The sequence below is a fragment of the Schistocerca cancellata genome, chromosome 2 (genome assembly GCF_023864275.1).
Source record: "Schistocerca cancellata isolate TAMUIC-IGC-003103 chromosome 2, iqSchCanc2.1, whole genome shotgun sequence".
Taxonomy (NCBI): domain Eukaryota; kingdom Metazoa; phylum Arthropoda; class Insecta; order Orthoptera; family Acrididae; genus Schistocerca; species Schistocerca cancellata.
The window spans coordinates 533,838,667-533,853,702 of NC_064627.1; the positions used below are offsets into that span (position 1 = coordinate 533,838,667).

General features: G+C 48.6%; 13 non-coding genes across 13 annotated transcripts; all 13 read left to right on the forward strand.

The window, feature by feature from the left end:
- The first annotated feature begins 34 nt into the window (after positions 1 to 34).
- Trnas-gcu (transfer RNA serine (anticodon GCU)) lies at positions 35 to 116 on the forward strand. Its single transcript has one exon. It is a non-coding gene; the product is annotated as a tRNA-Ser (tRNA).
- Positions 117 to 954: 838 nt separating this feature from the next.
- On the forward strand, positions 955 to 1,036 carry Trnas-gcu (transfer RNA serine (anticodon GCU)). Its single transcript has one exon. It is a non-coding gene; the product is annotated as a tRNA-Ser (tRNA).
- Positions 1,037 to 1,863: 827 nt separating this feature from the next.
- Trnas-gcu (transfer RNA serine (anticodon GCU)) lies at positions 1,864 to 1,945 on the forward strand. The gene has a single exon. It is a non-coding gene; the product is annotated as a tRNA-Ser (tRNA).
- An 824-nt stretch (positions 1,946 to 2,769) lies between these two features.
- Positions 2,770 to 2,851, forward strand: Trnas-gcu (transfer RNA serine (anticodon GCU)). The gene has a single exon. It is a non-coding gene; the product is annotated as a tRNA-Ser (tRNA).
- Positions 2,852 to 3,675: 824 nt separating this feature from the next.
- Trnas-gcu (transfer RNA serine (anticodon GCU)) lies at positions 3,676 to 3,757 on the forward strand. The gene has a single exon. It is a non-coding gene; the product is annotated as a tRNA-Ser (tRNA).
- Positions 3,758 to 4,595: 838 nt separating this feature from the next.
- On the forward strand, positions 4,596 to 4,677 carry Trnas-gcu (transfer RNA serine (anticodon GCU)). Its single transcript has one exon. It is a non-coding gene; the product is annotated as a tRNA-Ser (tRNA).
- Positions 4,678 to 5,504: 827 nt separating this feature from the next.
- On the forward strand, positions 5,505 to 5,586 carry Trnas-gcu (transfer RNA serine (anticodon GCU)). Its single transcript has one exon. It is a non-coding gene; the product is annotated as a tRNA-Ser (tRNA).
- An 838-nt stretch (positions 5,587 to 6,424) lies between these two features.
- Trnas-gcu (transfer RNA serine (anticodon GCU)) lies at positions 6,425 to 6,506 on the forward strand. Its single transcript has one exon. It is a non-coding gene; the product is annotated as a tRNA-Ser (tRNA).
- An 827-nt stretch (positions 6,507 to 7,333) lies between these two features.
- Positions 7,334 to 7,415, forward strand: Trnas-gcu (transfer RNA serine (anticodon GCU)). Its single transcript has one exon. It is a non-coding gene; the product is annotated as a tRNA-Ser (tRNA).
- An 819-nt stretch (positions 7,416 to 8,234) lies between these two features.
- On the forward strand, positions 8,235 to 8,316 carry Trnas-gcu (transfer RNA serine (anticodon GCU)). The gene has a single exon. It is a non-coding gene; the product is annotated as a tRNA-Ser (tRNA).
- An 827-nt stretch (positions 8,317 to 9,143) lies between these two features.
- Trnas-gcu (transfer RNA serine (anticodon GCU)) lies at positions 9,144 to 9,225 on the forward strand. The gene has a single exon. It is a non-coding gene; the product is annotated as a tRNA-Ser (tRNA).
- An 838-nt stretch (positions 9,226 to 10,063) lies between these two features.
- Positions 10,064 to 10,145, forward strand: Trnas-gcu (transfer RNA serine (anticodon GCU)). Its single transcript has one exon. It is a non-coding gene; the product is annotated as a tRNA-Ser (tRNA).
- An 827-nt stretch (positions 10,146 to 10,972) lies between these two features.
- On the forward strand, positions 10,973 to 11,054 carry Trnas-gcu (transfer RNA serine (anticodon GCU)). Its single transcript has one exon. It is a non-coding gene; the product is annotated as a tRNA-Ser (tRNA).
- The last annotated feature ends 3,982 nt before the right edge of the window (positions 11,055 to 15,036 follow it).

The following is a 15,036-nucleotide window of genomic DNA, read 5'->3' on the forward strand; positions in this document are numbered from 1 at the left end:
CCGCCATATACAGAACCGAGATGTAGTTCCAGCAGACGAGGTGGCCGAGTGGTTAAGGCGTTGGACTGCTAATCCAATGTGCTCTGCACGCGTGGGTTCGAATCCCATCCTCGTCGAAGAATTTTACGTAAAGCACGCGTTTGCGGTCACTCCTTCTCCATGCGAAACGCCACTCAGTAGTAACAACGAAGCGTGTACGTGGCAGATAGCGTGTGTATGAAATACGAGGCAAAACTGCCTACCAGATGAAAGCGCACAACATTCCATAGCGTATGCCCTTCGAATTATACATCATGTCGAGATCTATAAACCAATCAAATTACGGCTCCAGCAAAGAGTATGTTGGTATTTGCGAACGACGAGTTCTTATTTATATTTAAGTGCATACCTGTCGCATTCATTTTAACGTATCGAGCCTATAATAAACCATCTGTAACACAACTGTCGCCTTTCGACAGTTTGTTTTGCGTCAGGCCGCCATATACAGAACCGATTTGGCAGGGCCTACTGGAGAGACTTGACTTTGCAGACATCCGTCGCTAGTGGCCGCCCAAACACCAAGCTCCATCCAAACAGCAGGACAATCTTGGGCTAGGACGAACGTCAAAACCTTGCAAGCAATATCAGTGTAGCGTATCGAGCTGTCCGTTTCGTTGCAGCAAGTCGTGGAAAAGAGTGCCCAGCACATTTCTCATTTGCATTAGACGACACTGCATGTCGATACAATACTTATTCCTGCAGTAAATAAGTGGGCCGGTGATTTTGCCCCGATCGGATATCGACGTGGACGGATGCTGTCATTAAATGATTCGCGAGTGGGAGCTTGGTCGGCTGCACTGCAGCTGGGCATTAGACGCAGACACCGGCCCAGTACGGTGCTTTGAATGCGTTTTCGAATCGACAGATGTCTTCTTTGCGCAAGCACTCGCCAAAGATGCAGATGTAGTTCCAGCAGACGAGGTGGCCGAGTGGTTAAGGCGTTGGACTGCTAATCCAATGTGCTCTGCACGCGTGGGTTCGAATCCCATCCTCATCGAAGAATTTTACGTAAGGCACGCGTTTGCGGTCACTCCTTCTCCATGCGAAACGCCACTCAGTAGTAACAACGAAGCGTGTACGTGGCAGATAGCGTGTGTATGAAATACGAGGCAAAACTGCCTACCAGATGAAAGCGCACAACATTCCATAGCGTATGCCCTTCGAATTATACATCATGTCGAGATCTATAAACCAATCAAATTTCGGCTCCAGCAAAGGGTATGTTGGTATTTGCGAACGACGAGTTCTTATTTATATTTAAGTGCATACCTGTCGCAGTCATTTTAACGTATCGAGCCTATAATAATCCATCTGTAGCCTTTCGACAGTTTGTTTTGCGTCAGGCCGCCATATACAGAACCGATTTGGCAGGGCCTACTGGAGAGACTTGACTTTGCAGACATCCGTCGCTAGTGGCCGCCCAAACACCAAGCTCCATCCAAACAGCAGGACAATCTTGGGCTAGGACGAACGTCAAAACCTTGCAAGCAATATCAGTGTAGCGTATCGAGCTGTCCGTTTCGTTGCAGCAAGTCGTGGAAAAGAGTGCCCAGCACATTTCTCATTTGCATTAGACGACACTGCATGTCGATACAATACTTATTCCTGCAGTAAATAAGTGGGCCGGTGATTTTGCCCCGATCGGATATCGACGTGGACGGATGCTGTCATTAAATGATTCGCGAGTGGGAGCTTGGTCGGCTGCACTGCAGCTGGGCATTAGACGCAGACACCGGCCCAGTACGGTGCTTTGAATGCGTTTTCGAATCGACAGATGTCTTCTTTGCGCAAGCACTCGCCAAAGATGCAGATGTAGCTCCAGCAGACGAGGTGGCCGAGTGGTTAAGGCGTTGGACTGCTAATCCAATGTGCTCTGCACGCGTGGGTTCGAATCCCATCCTCGTCGAAGAATTTTACGTAAAGCACGCGTTTGCGGTCACTCCTTCTCCATGCGAAACGCCACTCAGTAGTAACAACGAAGCGTGTACGTGGCAGATAGCGTGTGTATGAAATACGAGGCAAAACTGCCTACCAGATGAAAGCGCACAACATTCCATAGCGTATGCCCTTCGAATTATACATCATGTCGAGATCTATAAACCAATCAAATTACGGCTCCAGCAAAGAGTATGATGGTATTTGCGAACGACGAGTTCTTATTTATATTTAAGTGCATACCTGTCGCAGTCATTTTAACGTATCGAGCCTATAATAAACCATCTGTAGCTCAACAGTTTGTTTTGCGTCAGGCCGCCATATACAGAACCGATTTGGCAGGGCCTACTGGAGAGACTTGACTTTGCAGACATCCGTCGCTAGTGGCCGCCCAAACACCAAGCTCCATCCTAACAGCAGGACAATCTTGGGCTAGGACGAACGTCAAAACCTTGCAAGCAATATCAGTGTAGCGTATCGAGCTGTCCGTTTCGTTGCAGCAAGTCGTGGAAAAGAGTGCCCAGCACATTTCTCATTTGCATTAGACGACACTGCATGTCGATACAATACTTATTCCTGCAGTAAATAAGTGGGCCGGTGATTTTGCCCCGATCGGATATCGACGTGGACGGATGCTGTCATTAAATGATTCGCGAGTGGGAGCTTGGTCGGCTGCACTGCAGCTGGGCATTAGACGCAGACACCGGCCCAGTACGGTGCTTTGAATGCGTTTTCGAATCGACAGATGTCTTCTTTGCGCAAGCACTCGCCAAAGATGCAGATGTAGTTCCAGCAGACGAGGTGGCCGAGTGGTTAAGGCGTTGGACTGCTAATCCAATGTGCTCTGCACGCGAGGGTTCGAATCCCATCCTCGTCGAAGAATTTTACGTAAAGCACGCGTTTGCGGTCACTCCTTCTCCATGCGAAACGCCACTCAGTAGTAACAACGAAGCGTGTACGTGGCAGATAGCGTGTGTATGAAATACGAGGCAAAACTGCCTACCAGATGAAAGCGCACAACATTCCATAGCGTATGCCCTTCGAATTATACATCATGTCGAGATCTATAAACCAATCAAATTACGGCTCCAGCAAAGAGTATGATGGTATTTGCGAACGACGAGTTCTTATTTATATTTAAGTGCATACCTGTCGCAGTCATTTTAACGTATCGAGCCTATAATAAACCATCTGTAGCTCAACAGTTTGTTTTGCGTCAGGCCGCCATATACAGAACCGATTTGGCAGGGCCTACTGGAGAGACTTGACTTTGCAGACATCCGTCGCTAGTGGCCGCCCAAACACCAAGCTCCATCCTAACAGCAGGACAATCTTGGGCTAGGACGAACGTCAAAACCTTGCAAGCAATATCAGTGTAGCGTATCGAGCTGTCCGTTTCGTTGCAGCAAGTCGTGGAAAAGAGTGCCCAGCACATTTCTCATTTGCATTAGACGACACTGCATGTCGATACAATACTTATTCCTGCAGTAAATAAGTGGGCCGGTGATTTTGCCCCGATCGGATATCGACGTGGACGGATGCTGTCATTAAATTATTCGCGAGTGGGAGCTTGGTCGGCTGCACTGCAGCTGGGCATTAGACGCAGACACCGGCCCAGTACGGTGCTTTGAATGCGTTTTCGAATCGACAGATGTCTTCTTTGCGCAAGCACTCGCCAAAGATGCAGATGTAGTTCCAGCAGACGAGGTGGCCGAGTGGTTAAGGCGTTGGACTGCTAATCCAATGTGCTCTGCACGCGAGGGTTCGAATCCCATCCTCGTCGAAGAATTTTACGTAAAGCACGCGTTTGCGGTCACTCCTTCTCCATGCGAAACGCCACTCAGTAGTAACAACGAAGCGTGTACGTGGCAGATAGCGTGTGTATGAAATACGAGGCAAAACTGCCTACCAGATGTAAGCGCACAACATTCCATAGCGTATGCCCTTCGAATTATACATCATGTCGAGATCTATAAACCAATCAAATTACGGCTCCAGCAAAGAGTATGATGGTATTTGCGAACGACGAGTTCTTATTTATATTTAAGTGCATACCTGTCGCAGTCATTTTAACGTATCGAGCCTGTAATAAACCATCTGTAGCACAACTGTCGCCTTTCGACAGTTTGTTTTGCGTCAGGCCGCCATATACAGAACCGATTTGGCAGGGCCTACTGGAGAGACTTGACTTTGCAGACATCCGTCGCTAGTGGCCGCCCAAACACCAAGCTCCATCCAAACAGCAGGACAATCTTGGGCTAGGACGAACGTCAAAACCTTGCAAGCAATATCAGTGTAGCGTATCGAGCTGTCCGTTTCGTTGCAGCAAGTCGTGGAAAAGAGTGCCCAGCACATTTCTCATTTGCATTAGACGACACTGCATGTCGATACAATACTTATTCCTGCAGTAAATAAGTGGTCCGGTGATTTTGCCCCGATCGGATATCGACGTGGACGCATGCTGTCATTAAATGATTCGCGAGTGGGAGCTTGGTCGGCTGCACTGCAGCTGGGCATTAGACGCAGACACCGGCCCAGTACGGTGCTTTGAATGCGTTTTCGAATCGACAGATGTCTTCTTTGCGCAAGCACTCGCCAAAGATGCAGATGTAGTTGCAGCAGACGAGGTGGCCGGGTGGTTAAGGCGTTGGACTGCTAATCCAATGTGCTCTGCACGCGTGGGTCCGAATCCCATCCTCGTCGAAGAATTTTACGTAAAGCACGCGTTTGCGGTCACTCCTTCTCCATGCGAAACGCCACTCAGTAGTAACAACGAAGCGTGTACGTGGCAGATAGCGTGTGTATGAAATACGAGGCAAAACTGCCTACCAGATGAAAGCGCACAACATTCCATAGCGTATGCCCTTCGAATTATACATCATGTCGAGATCTATAAACCAATCAAATTTCGGCTCCAGCAAAGGGTATGTTGGTATTTGCGAACGACGAGTTCTTATTTATATTTAAGTGCATACCTGTCGCAGTCATTTTAACGTATCGAGCCTATAATAATCCATCTGTAGCCTTTCGACAGTTTGTTTTGCGTCAGGCCGCCATATACAGAACCGATTTGGCAGGGCCTACTGGAGAGACTTGACTTTGCAGACATCCGTCGCTAGTGGCCGCCCAAACACCAAGCTCCATCCAAACAGCAGGACAATCTTGGGCTAGGACGAACGTCAAAACCTTGCAAGCAATATCAGTGTAGCGTATCGAGCTGTCCGTTTCGTTGCAGCAAGTCGTGGAAAAGAGTGCCCAGCACATTTCTCATTTGCATTAGACGACACTGCATGTCGATACAATACTTATTCCTGCAGTAAATAAGTGGGCCGGTGATTTTGCCCCGATCGGATATCGACGTGGACGGATGCTGTCATTAAATGATTCGCGAGTGGGAGCTTGGTCGGCTGCAATGCAGCTGGGCATTAGACGCAGACACCGGCCCAGTACGGTGCTTTGAATGCGTTTTCGAATCGACAGATGTCTTCTTTGCGCAAGCACTCGCCAAAGATGCAGATGTAGCTCCAGCAGACGAGGTGGCCGAGTGGTTAAGGCGTTGGACTGCTAATCCAATGTGCTCTGCACGCGAGGGTTCGAATCCCATCCTCGTCGAAGAATTTTACGTAAAGCACGCGTTTGCGGTCACTCCTTCTCCATGCGAAACGCCACTCAGTAGTAACAACGAAGCGTGTACGTGGCAGATAGCGTGTGTATGAAATACGAGGCAAAACTGCCTACCAGATGAAAGCGCACAACATTCCATAGCGTATGCCCTTCGAATTATACATCATGTCGAGATCTATAAACCAATCAAATTACGGCTCCAGCAAAGAGTATGTTGGTATTTGCGAACGCCGAGTTCTTATTTATATTTAAGTGCATACCTGTCGCAGTCATTTTAACGTATCGAGCCTATAATAAACCATCTGTAGCACAACTGTCGCCTTTCGACAGTTTGTTTTGCGTCAGGCCGCCATATACAGAACCGATTTGGCAGGGCCTACTGGAGAGACTTGACTTTGCAGACATCCGTCGCTAGTGGCCGCCCAAACACCAAGCTCCATCCAAACAGCAGGACAATCTTGGGCTAGGACGAACGTCAAAACCTTGCAAGCAATATCAGTGTAGCGTATCGAGCTGTCCGTTTCGTTGCAGCAAGTCGTGGAAAAGAGTGCCCAGCACATTTCTCATTTGCATTAGACGACACTGCATGTCGATACAATACTTATTCCTGCAGTAAATAAGTGGGCCGGTGATTTTGCCCCGATCGGATATCGACGTGGACGGATGCTGTCATTAAATGATTCGCGAGTGGGAGCTCGGTCGGCTGCACTGCAGCTGGGCATTAGACGCAGACACCGGCCCAGTACGGTGCTTTGAATGCGTTTTCGAATCGACAGATGTCTTCTTTGCGCAAGCACTCGCCAAAGATGCAGATGTAGTTCCAGCAGACGAGGTGGCCGAGTGGTTAAGGCGTTGGACTGCTAATCCAATGTGCTCTGCACGCGTGGGTTCGAATCCCATCCTCGTCGAAGAATTTTACGTAAAGCACGCGTTTGCGGTCACTCCTTCTCCATGCGAAACGCCACTCAGTAGTAACAACGAAGCGTGTACGTGGCAGATAGCGTGTGTATGAAATACGAGGCAAAACTGCCTACCAGATGAAAGCGCACAACATTCCATAGCGTATGCCCTTCGAATTATACATCATGTCGAGATCTATAAACCAATCAAATTTCGGCTCCAGCAAAGGGTATGTTGGTATTTGCGAACGACGAGTTCTTATTTATATTTAAGTGCATACCTGTCGCAGTCATTTTAACGTATCGAGCCTATAATAATCCATCTGTAGCCTTTCGACAGTTTGTTTTGCGTCAGGCCGCCATATACAGAACCGATTTGGCAGGGCCTACTGGAGAGACTTGACTTTGCAGACATCCGTCGCTAGTGGCCGCCCAAACACCAAGCTCCATCCAAACAGCAGGACAATCTTGGGCTAGGACGAACGTCAAAACCTAGCAAGCAATATCAGTGTAGCGTATCGAGCTGTCCGTTTCGTTGCAGCAAGTCGTGGAAAAGAGTGCCCAGCACATTTCTCATTTGCATTAGACGACACTGCATGTCGATACAATACTTATTCCTGCAGTAAATAAGTGGGCCGGTGGTTTTGCCCCGATCGGATATCGACGTGGACGGATGCTGTCATTAAATGATTCGCGAGAGGGAGCTTGGTCGGCTGCACTGCAGCTGGGCATTAGACGCAGACACCGGCCCAGTACGGTGCTTTGAATGCGTTTTCGAATCGACAGATGTCTTCTTTGCGCAAGCACTCGCCAAAGATGCACATGTAGTTTCAGCAGACGAGGTGGCCGAGTGGTTAAGGCGTTGGACTGCTAATCCAATGTGCTCTGCACGCGAGGGTTCGAATCCCATCCTCGTCGAAGAATTTTACGTAAAGCACGCGTTTGCGGTCACTCCTTCTCCATGCGAAACGCCACTCAGTAGTAACAACGTAGCGTGTACGTGGCAGATAGCGTGTGTATGAAATACGAGGCAAAACTGCCTACCAGATGAAAGCGCACAACATTCCATAGCGTATGCCCTTCGAATTATACATCATGTCGAGATCTATAAACCAATCAAATTACGGCTCCAGCAAAGAGTATGTTGGTATTTGCGAACGACGAGTTCTTATTTATATTTAAGTGCATACCTGTCGCAGTCATTTTAACGTATCGAGCCTATAATAAACCATCTGTAGCACAACTTTTTGCGTCAGGCCGCCATATACAGAACCGATTTGGCAGGGCCTACTGGAGAGACTTGACTTTGCAGACATCCGTCGCTAGTGGCCGCCCAAACACCAAGCTCCATCCAAACAGCAGGACAATCTTGGGCTAGGACGAACGTCAAAACCTTGCAAGCAATATCAGTGTAGCGTATCGAGCTGTCCGTTTCGTTGCAGCAAGTCGTGGAAAAGAGTGCCCAGCACATTTCTCATTTGCATTAGACGACACTGCATGTCGATACAATACTTATTCCTGCAGTAAATAAGTGGGCCGGTGATTTTGCCCCGATCGGATATCGACGTGGACGGATGCTGTCATTAAATGATTCGCGAGTGGGAGCTCGGTCGGCTGCACTGCAGCTGGGCATTAGACGCAGACACCGGCCCAGTACGGTGCTTTGAATGCGTTTTCGAATCGACAGATGTCTTCTTTGCGCAAGCACTCGCCAAAGATGCAGATGTAGTTCCAGCAGACGAGGTGGCCGAGTGGTTAAGGCGTTGGACTGCTAATCCAATGTGCTCTGCACGCGTGGGTTCGAATCCCATCCTCGTCGAAGAATTTTACGTAAAGCACGCGTTTGTGGTCACTCCTTCTCAATGCGAAACGCCACTCAGTAGTAACAACGAAGCGTGTACGTGGCAGATAGCGTGTGTATGAAATACGAGGCAAAACTGCCTACCAGATGAAAGCGCACAACATTCCATAGCGTATGCCCTTCGAATTATACATCATGTCGAGATCTATAAACCAACCAAATTTCGGCTCCAGCAAAGGGTATGTTGGTATTTGCGAACGACGAGTTCTTATTTATATTTAAGTGCATACCTGTCGCAGTCATTTTAACGTATCGAGCCTATAATAATCCATCTGTAGCCTTTCGACAGTTTGTTTTGCGTCAGGCCGCCATATACAGAACCGATTTGGCAGGGCCTACTGGAGAGACTTGACTTTGCAGACATCCGTCGCTAGTGGCCGCCCAAACACCAAGCTCCATCCAAACAGCAGGACAATCTTGGGCTAGGACGAACGTCAAAACCTTGCAAGCAATATCAGTGTAGCGTATCGAGCTGTCCGTTTCGTTGCAGCAAGTCGTGGAAAAGAGTGCCCAGCACATTTCTCATTTGCATTAGACGACACTGCATGTCGATACAATACTTATTCCTGCAGTAAATAAGTGGGCCGGTGATTTTGCCCCGATCGGATATCGACGTGGACGGATGCTGTCATTAAATGATTCGCGAGTGGGAGCTTGGTCGGCTGCACTGCAGCTGGGCATTAGACGCAGACACCGGCCCAGTACGGTGCTTTGAATGCGTTTTCGAATCGACAGATGTCTTCTTTGCGCAAGCACTCGCCAAAGATGCAGATGTAGTTCCAGCAGACGAGGTGGCCGAGTGGTTAAGGCGTTGGACTGCTAATCCAATGTGCTCTGCACGCGAGGGTTCGAATCCCATCCTCGTCGAAGAATTTTACGTAAAGCACGCGTTTGCGGTCACTCCTTCTCCATGCGAAACGCCACTCAGTAGTAACAACGAAGTGTGTACGTGGCAGATAGCGTGTGTATGAAATACGAGGCAAAACTGCCTTCCAGGTGAAATCGCACAACATTCCATAGCGTATGCCCTTCGAATTATACATCATGTCGAGATCTATAAACCAATCAAATTACGGCTCCAGCAAAGAGTATGATGGTATTTGCGAACGACGAGTTCTTATTTATATTTAAGTGCATACCTGTCGCAGTCATTTTAACGTATCGAGCCTATAATAAACCATCTGTAGCTCAACTGTCGCCTTTCGACAGTTTGTTTTGCGTCAGGCCGCCATATACAGAACCGATTTGGCAGGGCCTACTGGAGAGACTTGACTTTGCAGACATCCGTCGCTAGTGGCCGCCCAAACACCAAGCTCCATCCAAACAGCAGGACAATCTTGGGCTAGGACGAACGTCAAAACCTTGCAAGCAATATCAGTGTAGCGTATCGAGCTGTCCGTTTCGTTGCAGCAAGTCGTGGAAAAGAGTGCCCAGCACATTTCTCATTTGCATTAGACGACACTGCATGTCGATACAATACTTATTCCTGCAGTAAATAAGTGGGCCGGTGATTTTGCCCCGATCGGATATCGACGTGGACGGATGCTGTCATTAAATGATTCGCGAGTGGGAGCTCGGTCGGCTGCACTGCAGCTGGGCATTAGACGCAGACACCGGCCCAGTACGGTGCTTTGAATGCGTTTTCGAATCGACAGATGTCTTCTTTGCGCAAGCACTCGCCAAAGATGCAGATGTAGTTCCAGCAGACGAGGTGGCCGAGTGGTTAAGGCGTTGGACTGCTAATCCAATGTGCTCTGCACGCGTGGGTTCGAATCCCATCCTCGTCGAAGAATTTTACGTAAAGCACGCGTTTGTGGTCACTCCTTCTCAATGCGAAACGCCACTCAGTAGTAACAACGAAGCGTGTACGTGGCAGATAGCGTGTGTATGAAATACGAGGCAAAACTGCCTACCAGATGAAAGCGCACAACATTCCATAGCGTATGCCCTTCGAATTATACATCATGTCGAGATCTATAAACCAACCAAATTTCGGCTCCAGCAAAGGGTATGTTGGTATTTGCGAACGACGAGTTCTTATTTATATTTAAGTGCATACCTGTCGCAGTCATTTTAACGTATCGAGCCTATAATAATCCATCTGTAGCCTTTCGACAGTTTGTTTTGCGTCAGGCCGCCATATACAGAACCGATTTGGCAGGGCCTACTGGAGAGACTTGACTTTGCAGACATCCGTCGCTAGTGGCCGCCCAAACACCAAGCTCCATCCAAACAGCAGGACAATCTTGGGCTAGGACGAACGTCAAAACCTTGCAAGCAATATCAGTGTAGCGTATCGAGCTGTCCGTTTCGTTGCAGCAAGTCGTGGAAAAGAGTGCCCAGCACATTTCTCATTTGCATTAGACGACACTGCATGTCGATACAATACTTATTCCTGCAGTAAATAAGTGGGCCGGTGATTTTGCCCCGATCGGATATCGACGTGGACGGATGCTGTCATTAAATGATTCGCGAGTGGGAGCTTGGTCGGCTGCACTGCAGCTGGGCATTAGACGCAGACACCGGCCCAGTACGGTGCTTTGAATGCGTTTTCGAATCGACAGATGTCTTCTTTGCGCAAGCACTCGCCAAAGATGCAGATGTAGGTCCAGCAGACGAGGTGGCCGAGTGGTTAAGGCGTTGGACTGCTAATCCAATGTGCTCTGCACGCGTGGGTTCGAATCCCATCCTCGTCGAAGAATTTTACGTAAAGCACGCGTTTGCGGTCACTCCTTCTCCATGCGAAACGCCACTCAGTAGTAACAACGAAGCGTGTACGTGGCAGATAGCGTGTGTATGAAATACGAGGCAAAACTGCCTACCAGATGAAAGCGCACAACATTCCATAGCGTATGCCCTTCGAATTATACATCATGTCGAGATCTATAAACCAATCAAATTACGGCTCCAGCAAAGAGTATGTTGGTATTTGCGAACGACGAGTTCTTATTTATATTTAAGTGCATACCTGTCGCAGTCATTTTAACGTATCGAGCCTATAATAAACCATCTGTAACACAACTGTCGCTCTTCGACAGTTTGTTTTGCGTCAGGCCGCCATATACAGAACCGATTTGGCAGGGCCTACTGGAGAGACTTGACTTTGCAGACATCCGTCGCTAGTGGCCGCCCAAACACCAAGCTCCATCCAAACAGCAGGACAATCTTGGGCTAGGACGAACGTCAAAACCTTGCAAGCAATATCAGTGTAGCGTATCGAGCTGTCCGTTTCGTTGCAGCAAGTCGTGGAAAAGAGTGCTCAGCACATTTCTCATTTGCATTAGACGACACTGCATGTCGATACAATACTTATTCCTGCAGTAAATAAGTGGGCCGGTGATTTTGCCCCGATCGGATATCGACGTGGACGGATGCTGTCATTAAATGATTCGCGAGTGGGAGCTTGGTCGGCTGCACTGCAGCTGGGCATTAGACGCAGACACCGGCCCAGTACGGTGCTTTGAATGCGTTTTCGAATCGACAGATGTCTTCTTTGCGCAAGCACTCGCCAAAGATGCAGATGTAGTTCCAGCAGACGAGGTGGCCGAGTGGTACAGTCTGCCTGCAGCGGCCGTGGCGTGCGGTTGTCTGTGCTTCGCGCTGCGGTTGGCTTGTTTACTTCTGCGGGGTAAGTCGCTCGCTAGCAGCGGTAATTCTTGCGTTTGCGGAATGACGTTAAGAATTCAGTGATGACACATACTATGAGAAAAGACACTTTGAAGTTAACGTTCGATAACACGTTTGCCCGGCCAACCTCCTTCGAAATCGAGGATTTCCTCGAAGAAGTGATGAAAATTGGACTCGATGAGATTATCGGTATACATTTGTCGATTCTGTCTAGCATCGTGTATATCAAGATGAGAGATGCCGAGTTTTGTGACAAGCTAGTTGACTCCTTTAGTTCCGGTTTGAAGTTTAAGCATAGTGATGGCAATGTGGGTGTAGTTACTGTTTCCCACGCCGGGCGTGGACTTCGAACTGTTCGCATTTTTGAACTACCGTTTGAGGTCCCAGCCGAACAGATACATGTTGCGATATCGCCGTATGGCAAAGTTTTGAGCAACTTTGCAGAACGTTGGTCTCCGGCGCATAAGTATCCGGTACTGAATGGCGTCAGGCAGCTCAAAGTTGACCTACAACGACATATTCCGTCGTACGTCACGGTTTGTGGGTACCGTGCCGTCGAAATGTATGATGGCCAACCTAGGACATGTGCCAGATGTAACTCGACGGGACATGTTCGTGCTGAATGTTTACAGCGTCGTGTAGTTCAACTGCCAACCGGAGAGAGTGTTAGCCCTCCCGCGATGTCAACATTATCGCCATCGTACGTGTCGGTTGCTCGCGGTGAGCCGTCACTACAACCGATTCGCGATGCACCTGCCGGACCCAGCCGCGTCGTCAATGTGACATCTCCGGACACGCCTGTCACGTCCGAGGTGGCTGCTTCTGAAACTCATGACACTAACATGACCAGTGATATGGCGGTGGACCAACCCTCACGGGGTGCTGAGTTGGCGGAGGTGTCCATGGCTCCTGCTCCCATGTCTGAACAAGTCACTGAAACGATGCCCAACTCTGACACAGTCCTACGGGGTACTCGTTCTCCGAAGAAAAATAAAAAACGGAGGATGGCTCACCAAGGTGCGGAAGATACAGCACCGAGCTTGCGGGGAAAGGCAAAATTAATTGGACAGAATTTAAAAGAAGGGCCCGCAGACGCTGCCGCTTCGCCTTCGCGCTCGCAGGACACAACACGATCGGACGACGCCATGTCGGAGACTCCCACGAAGTTCGACAGCGGACCAGATGAGACGCCGTCTCAGCAGGCTGAGCAACAGAATACGGATCCACCAGTTCCTGAGCCAGTAGGCACCCTTTCCTCTCCCAATTTGGCAGACGAGTGTGACACGAATGAAGCTGATGTAGAGATGCAGGAGGATTCCTCCCCCTCGACCGTCTCCTTGCCCCCCGTATCAGCAGTTGAAGGAAACAAGGTCCATGTGGCCATGGCTACTCAAACGACCGACACGGTCAGCGCCTCCAATTGACGGCTGTATGACGCACCATATCGTCTGCTCCTTTCGTACCAACCATCAATGACCACCTTGCAGGCTTACAAGATCCTGACTCTCAATATCAATAAGATACGTAGTGATTTGAATCTGAAAAATTTACAGGACTTGTTATACGCAGCCGACATAGATATAGCAATGCTTCAGGAAGTGAGTGATATCAGATTAGACCACATAGCCGGGTATAATGCTTTCGTGAACCCTGGCAACGGTTTCGAACTTGGAACAGCGTTCCTGTTAAAAGAAGGGATAATTGCAAAATGTGAGGACAAACTTGTGACCGGCAGGGGGATAGCAGTAACTGTCAATACCATCAGACTGATTAATATTTACGCACCTTCTGGCTCCAGTAATAGGCAACGCCGTGCAGAATTTTTTCGCCACGAGATCCTTCCGCTCTTCGGGACCAACTACAGTGATGTCATTTTTGGCGGCGATTTCAATTGTGTGCTTCGTCAAATAGATCAAACTCCACACTTTAATCGGTGTGTCGAATTGGAACAGATCATTCAAGAACTCCGCTTCACTGACACTTGGACGTACATGCACGGAGTGGAAGTGGGTTTTACGCATGTTACCAATCATTCGGCAAGTAGGTTAGATAGAATTTACATATCGCGTAATTTAACGCACCACCTGCTACACACCGAAATATGGCCAACTGTATTTTCCGACCATGCTGCCTATATCTGTACCGTCAACATGCAAAAACAGGAAACATACCGGAGTCGCGGGTTATGGAAGTTCAACATCGCACATTTGCATGATCCTGCATGTCGAGAAGCCTTCCTGTCCACCTGGACGGCATGTGAACGCAAATTCAATTCCTACAACTCCGCGATCGAGTGGTGGCTCAAATGCGCCAAACCACAAATTAGGAAAACTTTAATGATTTACTCCCGTCAGAAAACTCAGTGGCACAGACGGACGATGGAATTTTACTTTCAGTGTCTTCGGGAGTTGTATACATTTGACGCGACCGTTATCGGCAATTTTGCAAAGATCAAAAGAATTCAGGCAAAACTTCTAACGCTGCAACGGAAACAGTTGGAAGGTTTTCAAATTCGGGCGCGCGTTCCTAAGACGGTGCAAGAAGAAGAGGCCGCCATGTACCACATGTTACGTGAAAGTCGACGAGGCAGTCGGAAAATCATTACACGCATCCGAACCAGCACCGGTGCAATCGTTACTAAACAAAGTGACATTATGCGTACGATTGAAGAGTACTATCGGGACCTGATGTCCAATAAACTGACAGATGATACCGTGTTTGCGGATTTTGCGACAAATTTAACACGGAAACTCAGCCCCACAGAGGCGGCTCAGCTGATGACAGAGGTGACAGAAGACGAATTAACAGACATTATCCTAAGAAGTCCGAAGAATAAATCTCCTGGTTGCGATGGAATACCTGCAGAAGTATATCAAACCTTCTGGCCGCAGATGAAATCGAAACTACTTGCAATATGTACCGAACTAATGAACCCACAAAACGTTATTCCGCAAGAATTTCGACAAGGAATTGTTGTCTTACTCCCCAAGACCCCGTGCAGTAACGACCTCACAAACCTGCGACCTCTCACGTTATTAAATAGTGATTATA